The 14749-nt window shown below is 40.3% G+C and overlaps 1 pseudogene; it reads left to right on the plus strand.

Moving 5' to 3' along the window:
- The first annotated feature begins 83 nt into the window (after positions 1–83).
- On the plus strand, positions 84–11797 carry LOC112185238 (annotated as a pseudogene).
- The last annotated feature ends 2952 nt before the right edge of the window (positions 11798–14749 follow it).

The raw sequence follows: 14749 nt of genomic DNA on the forward strand, positions 1-14749 counted from the left end.
ATCGAAAATTCTTCAATGATCTAGTTATTAAGTGATCTCAACCTTTAGTATTTGTAGCCAATCTTTTTTTAATAACTAAAAAAATGCACTTGATGTTAGATAACTGTGTAATGCTGTTGGTGCAAATACACGTCGGTGTTTTTAATCCATTCTCTCCTTGATCAATAGTCAATAACTACAATGTTTTTATTTATTTTTAGTAAGAAGAAACTTTCATTTAATCCATTGAAAAAAACATAAATAGGAAGGGACATAAAACCTAAACTTGAGCTGTTACAAATAATTTAGATGTTCTCAATCAAAAGGTATCTCTTGATATTTAGATAATTAAACTTTTTCATATTTAATAGGAAAAGTTTGAAACAATTTGATCTTTAAGTGAGTCCGTGGTTTGCTTGTTTCTCAGGTGCGTCTCACTTCATAATTGTTTACATGGTTTTCTTTTATTTCAGATAATATAGTTTTTTTTTTCTCAGAGAACTTCAAATAATATATTAATAATATGTAATTCACTTCTACTGAGATCTATATATTGTGATTTTAGAGGGGGTATTGCTGGACATGAACAGCGGAGAGACAAGCTACAAGAATGAGGAGTAAATATATGCAAGCAGTGTTGCACTGTGACGTGGGTTACTTTGATTTGCATGTAACAAGCACCTCTGAGGTTCTAACGAGCATCTCAAATGATATTCAGGTAATTCAAGATGTTCTCAGTCAAAAAGTTTAATTTCTCTTGCTATATTACCTTACTAGACTGTCAATTTGGATCGCATTTAAATGTATGGTTCTGCCAAAGAACATTAGTTTACTGAAGAATTATGTCATTTATGACCCCAATAAATTTTCAAATTTGAATCAGGTGCCAGACTGTTTAAGTAAAGTATCTTCGTTCATTTCTGGGTACTTAATAGCATTTGTATTGATGTGGGATCTGGCCATTGTGGGACTCCCACTTGCTTTGCTTCTGATACTTCCCTGTTGGATCTGCGGAAGAAGTTTAACAGGATTAGCAAGAAAGAGAAGAGAAGAATGCATCAAGGCTGGAATGCTGGATCAATAGCAGAGCAGGCAATATCATCCAGTAGATCAGTTTATGCATTTACTGGAGAGAACAACACTATATACCAATTCTCTGAAGCTCTACGAGGGACCATAAAGCTGGGGTTGAAGCAGGGCATGATTAAAGGTTTGGCCATTGGTAGCAGTACTGGCACAGCACTTGCCAATTGGGCTGCATGTCTTATTATGGTAGCAGAAAGGTCATATCCCATGGTGCTCTAGGAGGGGCTATTTCAGCAGTTGGCCATTTGATGGTCCACGGAGGAGCGTATGAAACATTTTATATCATCTGAAGAATTTGAAATTCTAGATTAAATTTTTTATTATTGACGAGTGGATGGGTTAATTTTCAGGGAAATGGGTGCTGCTTTATCGAATATTCGAATTTGAAGTACATTGCAGAAGCATGTTCAGCTGGGGATCATATCCTGGAGATTATTAATCGAGTTCCAGAGATTGATTTAGACAACATGGAAGGCGCAATTTTGGAGCATGTTACAAGCAAAGTTGAATTTAATCATGTGAAGTTTGCGTAATTACCCCTGTTTGAGCCCAAAAGCATTTTTGGCAAGATCGTTTGGTGGGTTCAAGCAAGTGGGCCGATACCTGCGGCCCAAAAATAAAATTACTCGGGTCTGGGTTATAGCTTCGCCCATTCCGTGATTCATAAGGAGACGAAACCTTCTTGAATTTGAGTAGTAGAAGTGAAATAGGAAACTACAATTAAGAATCCTTACAAGGCAAGGAGCGGTCGAAACCCTAGGGTATAAGTACAGGGTTACGCGACGAGATTAAGGACCTCTCTCGAATCAACTAATCCCAGCGATTACAAAGCCTCCCCGGAGCAAACCTTCAACCTCATTGAAACCCGGTGACCGCCCGCCAGTTCTAGTCTCCTCGCGAGCCGACTGTCAGCCTCACCAGATCAACCCGACGACAGTACTTCCAGTCCCAGTCTCTTTGCGAGCCGACTGCCAGTACTACTGCCACCGATACACCCAGCGAAGCAAGGGTAACGCCTTCGCAACCCAGCGAAGCTAAAGATACGCTTTAGCAAACCCCGTGCTTTCTCAGAACTTCCCAATGATTGCTCTGCTCAACCTACAACGTTGAGTATCGATTTTGGTGACCGAAGAGATCACAACTAAAGTCCTTACCCGTAAGGCAAAAGTCCTTTCCCAAAAGGCAAGAGAAGAACCCTGTGACGAGGTTGGTGCTCTCCTCGTCCACAGCGCTTGAAGAAGAAGTCAGGTCAAGGGACTACCCCAACGACTGCACCCCGCGGTGCTGGCACGCCTGTGCAATCACACGTTCAAAAGAGACTGTTTGCACACCAGCTGGTTTTGGAGCCAAACAACCCCTCAAGACCTGAGAACATCATCCTGAACAGATTCTGTCTAACTGTACGAGCAGGAAAAACTGTTGTGTTGGTGGGCTCAAGCGGATCAGGAAAATCCATAGTGATATCCCTCTTGCAAAGATTCTATGATCCACTTGAGGGAGAGATTCTCCTAAATGGAGTTGCTATTGATAAACTGCAGCTTAAGTGGCTAAGGTCACAAATTAATGTTATCCGTAAGCCAAGAGCCTTCATTGTTCTCACCACCATTAAAGATAACACACTTCTAGGCGAGGAGGATGGTACAAGAGAGGAAATAGTAGAGGCAGCCAAAGCCAGCAACGCTCATGATTTTATATGTCAGTTGCCTCAAGGATATGATACCCAGGTTTGTTCTCTCCAACCATTATCAATTAAAGTTCAGTCAATGTTAAAGGTCTTTTATGAGTTTGTTATGCATATGTAAAAACTTTGTCATTTTGGATAAATTATCTTTTCAAAAGAAACTTTAAATTTAAAGTGTTTTAGCCCTTGAGCCATGTACCTAGCTATATGCTTGTAGGAATAACAAAATTTCTGAACAACATTAACAAAATTGTTATCTGTGAGACTGTGACCATTCTAGAGTTGCTAATTATTCAAGCATGCATACTAGGATGCATGTGTTTCTATGAAACTTGAGTGAACATACAACTTTTCTATATCTTTAGGAAGATGTTTGATGCAATGCCTGAGAGAGGCATTTTCAGAAGCTCAGAGTATACCCCATACTAACATCACCGAATTGCAGGTTGGTGAGAGAGGCAGTCAAGTATCTGGCGGACAAAAGTAGAGAATAGCTATTGCAAGAGCACTAATAAAGAAACCTCATATTCTTCTCCTTGATGAAGCCACAAGTGCAGTAGACTCAGAGTCGGAAAGGCTTGTTCAAGAAGCCCTCCACAGGGCTGCCATGGGCAGAACTACCATTGTCATTGCACACCGCTTGTCCACAATTCGAAATGCTGATCTTATTGGTGTCATGCAAAATGGTTGTGTCATAGAAACCGGCTCACACGATGAACTGATTCAACACCAAAATGGACTGTACACTTCTTTTGTTCGTCTCCAACAAACAGAAACAGAAACCCCAGAAGATCAATTTCAATGTACTGGTACTTGTACTACTACTCTTCCAGTAATAGCGAGTCCGTTAAACTTGACCTCCCAGCTTGGTGGATCTGATAGTACTACTGCAAAAGAATATCCAAACAACATGGTCACACGAAAATCGTCAATTTGGAGATTGTTATCTATAACTTCTCCAAAGTGGAAACAAGCAATTTTGGGGCGTTTGAGTGCAATGTTGAAGGATATCGACATAATGTGTGCCTCTACAAACTAGGGTTTAGAGTTGTAATAGGAATGTGTTCTAGGTATTCAATTGTAATCAGATTCTATTACCTTTTTGGGTACCTTGTAACTCCCTATTTAAAGGGCTCCTATTATCAATGATAACACACAATTCCAATCTTCTACAACACGTTATCAGCACGAGTTCTAACCCTAGCCCAAAAAAAAAAAAAAAAAAAAAAAAACCTAAAAACTCTCTCTCCCAAAAATCTGCCGTAAACTCTCCTTGCCCACAAGACCCTAGCTGCAGCCCAGCCTCCTGCCGCACAGCTGCAACCTGCGCACCATCCCGCACATGTCCCTGCACCAGCCTGCAGCCTCCCTGCCGCAAGCCTGCAGCCCACTGCCGCAGCAGCCCGCCAACCTACCTGCTGCCCAGCACCGTAGCCTTGCCCCTGCAGCCTCCTGCTGAACTAGCTGCAACCGAACCTGCTGCCCCCTGCAAACTCCTCACCAACCCGCACACCTGCGAACCCGAGTGCCTACTGCCTGCGCAGCCTCTGCACACTGACTGCTTGCTGCCTTGCACTACTGCCTTGCTGCAGAAGCTGCTGCTGCCTGCCGAAGCTGCTGCAAGCCCGCCAGCGCCCTGCCTGCCTGCCTGTGCCGCTGCAACCCACTACAGCCCACGTTACCATCCACGCTGCCCACGAAAGAAAGAAAGAAAAGAAAAAAAAACAGGAAATGGAAGGAAGAAACGCACAGAAGAAGAAGGGGAAGGAGTGGACCTAGAAAAGAAAAAAAAAAGAAAAAGAATGGGGGAAGCAGGCTTGGGCCCGAAAGAAAAAAGAAGAAGAAAAAAAAAAAAGGAAGGGAGAAGGGCAGCCCACCAACTGCCAATTTCCGACTAGATTCAAGCAATTCTAATTTAGCTACACGTCTGCATCAACGCGTGCGTGTATAAAGAATCGTGAAGCAAAACTTCAAATTACCAAGTAAGTTTTTACGATTAAAGTTCATGCTTTCTTGTATTTTAAATTCCTTTTATTTCCTACTGAATTTTGGAATATATGAATATATGAACATGTGTGGTTTTGATTATTTAACAAAGCGGAATTGTGGGGATTCACGCTTAACGAACTAAGAGTGTTCGTATGAACTAAGAGTGTTCATAATTAAACGAACTAAGAGCGTTCGTATGAACTAAGAGTGTTCATAATGCTTGGACTAAGAGCGTCTACAAGCATCAAATTGTGACCATATTAAAACATCATCGTTTGGTCTAATCCAAAAGAGATTCTTGGAAATTGATTTCTTGGTAGCATAGCTCGGAAATCTTATTATTTTTAGTTTTTGTGGAAGTTTAACTCTGAAACTAATATATCTTCTCTTCTTATTTTCAGGATGTCGAATGAACCTAGACTCGACTTTCCCATACTTGACTCAACAGACTGGGATTACCACAGTTGGGTAATCGACGTTGAGAACCATCTCACTTGAAAGGGAATATTACCCATAATCCAGGCACCTAACCCGGATCTTGTGTTCGTGCGAACACCTACAAAGCATGCTCAAGCAGTTATCTTGATGCGACGCCATATGGACAAGGCACTCAGATTGGAGTATATGTCAATCAAGAATGCAAGAGAGCTATGGGTAGCGCTAGAAGAGCGCTTTGGCAATGTCTAAGATTCCCTCCTCTCTGACTTGAAGGTTCAATGGAACAACCTGCGCTTTGCTGATTTCAAGTCTGTTGCTGAATATAATTCAGAAGCTCTTCTCATACAGTCCATGTTGAGGTTTTGTGGACAACCTGTCACAGAGCAAGAGTTAATTGAGAAAACTCTCTCCACCTTCCCCGTTTCAGCCATTGTGGTATCAAAGCAATACCGTACTGAAGTCAATGTTGGACGGATCACGAGGTTTCATCAGCTTATCAATATTATATCTGTAGCTGAGAAACATGATAACATACTCGTGAGAAATTATAATTCAAGGCCCATTGGAACTAAGAGCGTTCATGAGGCTAATTATAATGCACCCAAAGGAGGGCGCAATGAGCGGTACCCTAAGAATGGGGCACATGAGCGACGTTTGGGCCCATATAACCGCCCTAACCAGGAAGGAAACCGCAAGTTTGGTGTGGATACACGTGGTGGTAATGCCACACGTGGGAGAGGGGGTCGTGGTATCCCTAGCCATAATGGTGGCGCCATGGGTCGTGGTGGTGGCACCAACCCTCCTAGGGAACGCCCGCAACGTGCACAACGTGCACCTCAATTAAAAGGAGGCAACCACAATGATGAGTGTCATCGATGTGGATCAATTGAGCATTGGTTCAAGCAATGCAAGGCAAGCGAGGAACTACCTGCAAGATACAGGGCATATAGGGACCTGAGAGAGCAAGAAGTGTACGTTGCAGAAGAAGAAGAAGAAGAAGATGGTGGAGATGTCAATCTCACCATAGAGGACTTCAAAGCTGAAGATGAAGTGCACAAGGATGCAACAGACTTTGATTAGATTAGTCCTTTTATTTTTCCAAGAACTTTTGTAATGGCAATTTGCCTTAGTCAATAAATGACAATTGTATTAACTCTTTCTTATGTGGCGGACCCAATAAAATGTGATGTCTAGGAAAGTTATTGAGATTATTGGTACTTAAGAGAGTCTCGCTCCACCAACGTCTCTCTCTACTTTCCTAGTCATATTTGATTGGAGTCACCAAACAGATAGAGTGACTACAGTGTGTCTTACTTTGATTTTATTTTGGATTAGATTTTGGAAACTTTGATGTAATCATTGGCTATTAATAAAGTGTCAATTCTTTTACTTAATGTTTTGGACATTCCTTAATTCGAACTTTATTATATAAGAGCAACTGGTTTTCATGTGGAAACACATTATGAGAATGGACAGAGTTCCTTTGCATCACCTCTAATGACTACGGACATAAACGAGTATTAGAGAAACTTATGTGTCGCTCTAGTGGGTTGTATGCAACCACTATTTTAGTTATTGAATCCAACCATGTCATGAGAGACTTTGACATGATGATCCGTGTATTAAAGACTTTACATGGGCATCCATTTTCAGAACGAAGAAAAGTAAGAACCAAGAATTGGTTTGAGGAGCTGCACATGCTCCTCATGGCTCCATGATTGTGCAAAGACCGGCCATACATGGCCGGCGCCGCCTACCACATGCGGCAAATATATGGCATTGACGCCATAAACTCCTCTCTTTACTTCTCAAGTCTATTGTGACATTATGGCTTAACCAAAACCTTCATTGGTTGATTATAAAGCTCATGTTTCGTTCTGTAAAGCATGTTATTTAGGATTGAGACCATCCTATGCAAAGGAGATTGAAGAAATAATTCTATTCTTACAAAGAATCTAAGGGAATTCTATGGATTTGATCAACCAACTTGCGGACCGTATAGATGTTTTATGGTGTTGGTTGATACGCAAACACGCTGGTCACGTGTTGTGCCATTATCCACTCGTAATGCTGCTTATACTACACTCCTAGCACATAACATATGGCTACGGGCTCACTACCCAGATGATCCCATTCAGTCAATTTGACTTGATAATGCTAGAGAGTTTACATCGACAATTTTCGATGACTATTGCATATCATTGGGTATTAATATTAAGTATCATATTCCCATGTACACACTCAATTGGTCTCACGGAAAAGCCACAATTAAACGACTACGATAGTAGCCCGGACATTGGGTTATGCAATATCGCATGCAGCTATGCTAATTCGTCTACGACTCATAGCAGCCACTCAACTTTTGTTTGCGTTACAGCTAGTGACTGGGTTCGAGTCTAATATCTCGTATTTATGCATATTTGAGTGTGCCGTTCATGTGCCAATTGCGCCGCCACAGCTCATCAACATGAGTCATTGCAGCGAATACATATATATATATATATATATATATATATATATATTTGTTGGACATGAGTCTCCAACTATAAGTCCGCTATGTAGAACCCTTGACAGGCGATCTCTATTTCGCTGGATTTGCGAATTGTCACTTTGATGAGACAGTCTTCCCGTCGTTAAGGGGAGATTAGAACGTCAATGTTCAACAGGAACGGCAGGAATTGTCGTGGTCTGTCCTCACTATGTCTCATCTTGATCCCCTAAAAGTGACGAGATCACATATACCTGCTGTAAATATGCCTGCAAGGATTGATGTCCCCACAAGAGGACATGGTGCCACCCAGAGAAGATGGGTACTACACCACTACCATGGATGGTAGTATGGTGTCGCCACAAAGGTGGCATAATGGCGTCATAGGCCATGGGTTCCGCTAGAGAGAGTAGGAGACCCATAGGTTCGATGGATTCTCGCATTTAGAAGAGAGCGAGTTTGACACAACTTGATCCATTGATCATTGATACTCAAAATCCGTCTCATGAGAATATTTTGGATTGTGGTTATGTCCAAGAGACATCGTTGGGGGACGCCTCAATGTTAGAACCAATTCTTGAGAATATAGAGATCTCTACGAACTACACTATTGTACATGAGGACGTGGAATTATGAGATCAATGACATCGAACCTTACTCCGTTGAAGAATGCAAACGTAGAGAAAATTGGCCTAAATGGAAAGATGCGATCCAGGTTGAATTGGATTCATTAACGAAGAGGAAGGATTTCGGGCCTGAGATACCAACACCTCCTAACATAAAACCTGTTGACATTAATAGGTCTTCGTTAGATAGCGTGATGAGAAAAAGAGATGGCAATCTCTCTTTATGGCTCAAGGTTTCTCACAACGCCCTGGAATCGACTACGAGAAGACATATTCTCTCGTAAAGGATGTCATTGCACTGCACTACCTTATCAGTTTGATAGTTTCCAAATAACTGAACATGCAGCGTACGAATGTGGTCACTACGTATCTCTATGGGGATCTAGATACGGAATATAATGAAGGTTCTTGTGAACTTTATTTACCCAAGTCAAGTGGTTCTAGACCACGGAGCGCATTTGCAACGAGGTTGCAATGCTCACTAAAATGACTACTTGATTGGGAAGGGATATGATGAACTATGCTCACGCGTTTCCATGACAAGTTTCGGATTTGCAATTGTCGCGGTTTATAATTGGAACCCTTGAGAGTTAAGGGAAACCGTTGAACACCTGAAATCAGAGTTTGAGAGGAAGGACCTTGGGAGAACACGGTTTTGTCTAGATTCAGAATTTGTATACCGTGTCAATAGACATTTTTGATAAAGTCAAAGATGCACCATGGTCGTCAATAGTATTGGCCCTAAAAGGGATCTGTTTCGTCCTAGGGATGATGACAAAGACGTGTTAATAGCAGAAGTGCTTACTTATGTACAATAGGCGCAATACAAGACCAGACACCTCAATTATTATGAACTTGTTGGCTAGATATAGCCCCGCGCCAACGCAACGCCATTTGATTGGTATAAAGACAATATTTCGATATTTGAAAGGTACGATTGATATGAGTTTGTTCTACCCTATAGAGAAAAGAGATGACGGAAGTGTGGGATCGGACCCCACAAGGAAAAATGCCACCTTCCGTGCTCCTCCTCCCCTCCATCAAAATGACAACAAGTATTTATAAATATTGAAGTGAACCAAATCCGATCAGAGGATAATGTAGCGGACTTATTTACTAAGCCGTTACCAAAATCCACCTTCGAGAAACATGTGAAGAGCATCGGATTGAGAAAGTTATCCGAACTCCCATGATTGTAGCAATCAGGGGGAGATATTGACATCAGGGGGAGGCATGATGTCTACATGTTCGATCTCGAAGAGTGAAGGACGTGTTGTGCTCCTTTTTGTCCTTCGACCAGGGTTATTTTTGTCCCACAGGGTTTTTGTTACCTGACAAGGTTTTTAACGAGGCAACAATTAAAGCGTCATCACCAAGTTTGAGCGGCACAAGGGGGAGTGTTGAAGGATATCGACATAATGTGTGCCTCTACAAACTATGGCTTAGAGTTGTAATAGGAATGTGTTCTAGGTATTCAATTGTAATCAGATTCTATTACCTTTTTGGGTACCTTGTAACTCCCTATTTAAAGGGCTCCTATTATCAATGATAACACATAATTCCATTCTCCTGCAACATGCTATAATTTTTGGAGCAGTTCAACCCCTGTACGGACTCACCATGGGTACCACATTATCAGTGCTTTTCTCAACAAATCATTATGAGATCAAAGTGAGAATCAGGATTCTTGCCTTCTGTTTTCTTAGGTTGTCCCTTTTTGCATTGCTCATAAATATCATCCAACACTACAATTTCACATACATGGGGGAGTATTTGACCAATCCGATTAGAGAAACGTTGTTGTCAAAGATGCTCACTTTTGAAGTTGCATGGTTTGATGAGGTTCAAAATTCTAGCGGTGCCATTTGTGCTCAGCTCACCAAGGACGCTGAATTGGTATGCCCATATTTCTTCTCTGAGTTATTTAATATCCCTGATTTTCTATGTTTCCAATCTGTACTGTAATTTATTTTTGGCAATGTCGACAGTAAAGCGAAGTTTTAATGAAGTGAATAGAGTACAGTGGAAACTATACCAGTATATTGTTGTTGAACTACATTGAACCACATAGAATGACATTATTTGTGAACTGATCTGATGGCACATCGGAAACCATACCATTATACTCAGATTAACAACTGGTTGTCTGAATTGCTCGTTGATACTTGACATTGTAGAATTTTCCACATTTCAATATTCAAACCAAAACCAAATTAACCTTGATCAGATTTTTGGCATGTGAGATCTTTAGCTGGTGACAGAATGGGTCTTCTTGTATAAACCATTTCTGCTGTAACTGTAGCATGGGCAATGGGTCTAATAATTGCATGGAGGCTTGCCATACTCATCATTGCTGTCCAACCCATAGTCATCCTCAGCCTCTATGCTAAGCGTGTCCTACTCAAAAGAATATCCATCAGAGCCACCAAAACCCAAGAGGAAAGTTGTAAGCTTGCAGCTGAAGCTATCTACAACCACCGAACTATTACTGCCTTCTCGGCCCAGAACAGGGTTTTGAAAATGCTAGACAAGGCCCAAGAAACCCCACGTAGAGAAAACCTGCAACAATCGTGGTTTGCAGGTATCAGACTCGGGTTCGCCGAGAGCATTACAGTCATCAATTGGGGGCTGAGTTATTGGTATGGCAGCAGGCTTGTCCACCAAGGCTACCTTACTCCAAGATCAGTCTTTGAGACTATCCTCATTTTAGTAACTACCGGTTGGGTCATAGCAAATGTCGGAAGCATGACATCGGATCTTGCCATCGGCTTGGATGCAATCACGTCCATTTTTAGTATCTTAGACCGGACCACCAGAATAGAACACCGAGCTCCAGAAGAAGTCCAGGTAGAAAAGATAACAAGTCATGTCCAATTCTGTGATGTGTACTTTGTGTACCCAAATAGGCCCAATGTGATGGTCCTCCAAGGCTTCTCTATCCACATTGAAGCAGGAAAGTCGATAGCATTGGTCGGACAAAGTGGATCAGGTAAGTCAACAGTCATCGCATTAATCGAGAGGTTCTATGATCCAAACCAAGGTGTAGTGGAAATAGATGGTTGAGATGTAAAATCATACAACCTTACGTCATTGAGGAAACACATGGCACTAGTCAGCTAAGAGCCAATGTTATTTGCTGAGACCGTGAGAGAGAACATTGTATATGGTGCATCAGATAAGATTGATGAAATGATGATCATCGAGGCTGCAAGGAGTGCCAATGCTCATGATTTTATCAGTGGATTAATCGACGGGTACAACACATTGTGTGGAGACAAAGGGGTGCAGCTATCTGGGGGACAAAAACAATGTATAGCAATAGCCAGGGCTATACTGAAAAAACCAGCAGTGTTGCTATTAGATGAAGCAACCAGTGCACTTGATAGTCAATCCGAGAAGGTATTGCAAGACTCGTTAGAGAGGTTGAGGTTCGGTAGGACTAATGTGGTTGTGGCTCACAGGTTAAGTACTATACAGAACTGTGAGCTCATTGTGGTGCTTGATAAATGAAATTAGGTTGAACATGATTAGTTTACTTGATTGATTGGTGGTGGATGCAATTCCTCTAACTTGTTTTATCTTTGATTTTCAAAACCCTGAATCAAGTCTTTTTATTTTCGGAGTCATTTAGTGTTTCGTTGTTATTTAATTAGTTCGTCAACCAAAACACTTTAAAAAATTATCAAACTTTGTTAGTAGTTAGTTTATCATGTATACAATCTGTTTGTAAATTTTCGTGACATTTAGAATAGTTTAGAGTCGTCTACCAGTCAGATCTTTCTAACTGAACAATTTAGGATTTATTTTGCATGTTTTGAGTCTTTAGATTAGTGATCAGACCACAATCTCTTGCGGGAACGATCTCTACGTACCTATGCTATTTTCGACATTCTTGAAGGGTTAGGTTATAGGCATTTTTTTTGCATCTATTTATGTGGATAGAAATAGCCTATCATATCTCATGCATATTCTTCAAAGAAGCTAAAACAGCCCCCCCCCCCCCCCCTCAATGGCGAAGTGGTGGTCAATCATCCTTTGATTATGGATCTTGTCTGCGGATAATAAGCTTCTGTATGTAGGATGCCAACTCCACTTTGTAGAACCAAAAAAGATATTGCAAGCTATTTGTGACTTTGAGAGACACGACAGGAGAATGAATGATCAAGCATTATGACCAAATCGCAGCCTTGTCATTCTGATTGAAAGTCCAAAGGGTCTTCAATGTTTTATAAGCGATGGAGTATAGCTAGTCTGCGTAAATTTTTGTCTAGGATTCAGTTCATCGTCACTTTGGACAATCACATTATTCACATATATGTTGCCATTGGCTAATTTGGTCTGCCAAAATATTGGTCAGCTAATCAGCTGCCTTTTAAGATCTGCTCTATCGATCTAAGAACCAATTAATCAACCACTTTATTTATATACAACTCATATAAACTAGACTACCACTTCAGAATTGAGACAGCAGTCGATGCAAAACACATGCATTTACTTGAAACAGTGTTTACGAACAGAAGTCCCTGCATAAAGATAGCCAAGTTCGTAAATGAAATTTATCGAAAGCAATGCATACCAAGACCACCATATATGTAATAGAACCACTGAGTTGTAAAACTTTGAGCTATCAGAGGGCGCAACAACGATGTGTAAAAGAAGAGAAGAGGGTGCCCCTCTCTTAGTGTCTTGGCGGTGGGAGGTGGAGAGAAAAGTGGCGGAGTCATGTGCAAGGGTGGTCGGCTATGGCGAGAGCTGGTGGGGCTAAGTAGTCATGACTCATGAGTAGACCTGTAAATGAACCGGATTTGGATTGGATCGACCTAAATCAAAATCCGTTTACTTAAAAAAAATTCGATCCAAACCCACTCCGTTAACCCGGCGGATCGTTGATAGCTCGATCCAAATCCGTATCCGCCGGATTAATGGATACCCGATCCGCTAATCCGACCCGTTATAATTTCAAATATTTTAAAATTTTAAATAGTAATATTAAATTTATATCATGATACCTCATATAGATATTAATAAAATATTAAAACAACATGAAAAGTATCACCAAAAGTAGAATTACATTATCAAAATTCTTAATGTTTCTTGGAATCTTGGGTGAAAGATTGTCCCTTAGATTTCTACAAAAAAAATTGTATTAGAAATTCTTCATATTAAATATAAAATATAAATAAATAATAATAATATATTAACAAAAAATAATATTTTATTATTACAAAAACGGGTCAGATCATTAACGGATCGGATCGACCTAGATCCGTATTTGATCCATTAAATAAACGGGTTAACGGATTCGGATCATTAACTGATTAACGGATCAAAACTTTAGATCCAAACCCGTCCAATAGTCACGGATCTGGAGCAGATCCGGATCAAAATCTGATCCATTTACAGGTCTAGTTAAGGGTGTGCAAAACACGGTACAAACCGGCCAAACCGACTGGTAAATATGGTTTGGTTAAGGTTTTTTAAGTTAAGAAATTGAAAGCTGGTTCAATACCGAACCAAACCATTTATGAATTGGGTTGGTTTGGTTTCTCTTTTGCTTAAACCGCGGAACCCGAACCGACAAGTATGTTTGAAATATAATAAGATTAAGTTTTAAATTTATAATATATAATCGCTATGATTAATTTGATCATCTCATATCACATATCTCAATCTCTCATTCTCTAACCTTTAATACTACTATATTAAGCTAGTATTTATAGCTAAGCCATCAAATAAGTCAATCACTTTGAATCGATCTATTCTAGATTTTGATTTTTAAATATTGGTTTTGGATTTGATTATTGTATTTTAAATTTAGATTATGCTTATTTAGTATAATTTTTATTATTTAGATTGAATTTTACTAGAATTTTTTTTCATAAAAAGTATGTTAATATAATATAGGACCAACCGAACCAAACCATCTTTAATTGGATTGGATTGGATCAGGTTAAACTTATTTATTTTATTAACTGGTTGTCCAAAATGCTTAAACCGCTCACTTTAGTGTAGAGATGGTTTAGAGTCAAAACCGATTCAACCCAATCCGTGTGCAGCCCTAGGTCTAGTCACGAGTGTGCTTGTGTAGTAATTAGGAGAGTTTACAGGTCTAGTCATGAGAGACGTGCTTGGAAGCTACTGTAATTGGAACATTACCATCGTCATATATCTAGCTTTATCCAATTTTATTTATGGCCTTTACTAACAGAAAGGATTCGTATCTGATATTCTGATTCACTTAATTTGCTAGTTAATTGGATTATTGGTCCATGAGTATGGATCAAAACCTACATAATTATCAAGTTTATGACAAGGAGATGTAGACACATCATATCAACATAAAATTATTAGAGCATTGATTAGTCTACTTCTCCGCACACACTCGATCGCAAACACAACTCGACTGAGGCAATGATGGAAGTAGACTATGAATGGGTTTTCGGTTTTCCTATAGCTATATGA

The sequence above is a fragment of the Rosa chinensis genome, chromosome 2, assembly GCF_002994745.2.
Source record: "Rosa chinensis cultivar Old Blush chromosome 2, RchiOBHm-V2, whole genome shotgun sequence".
Classification (NCBI taxonomy): domain Eukaryota; kingdom Viridiplantae; phylum Streptophyta; class Magnoliopsida; order Rosales; family Rosaceae; genus Rosa; species Rosa chinensis.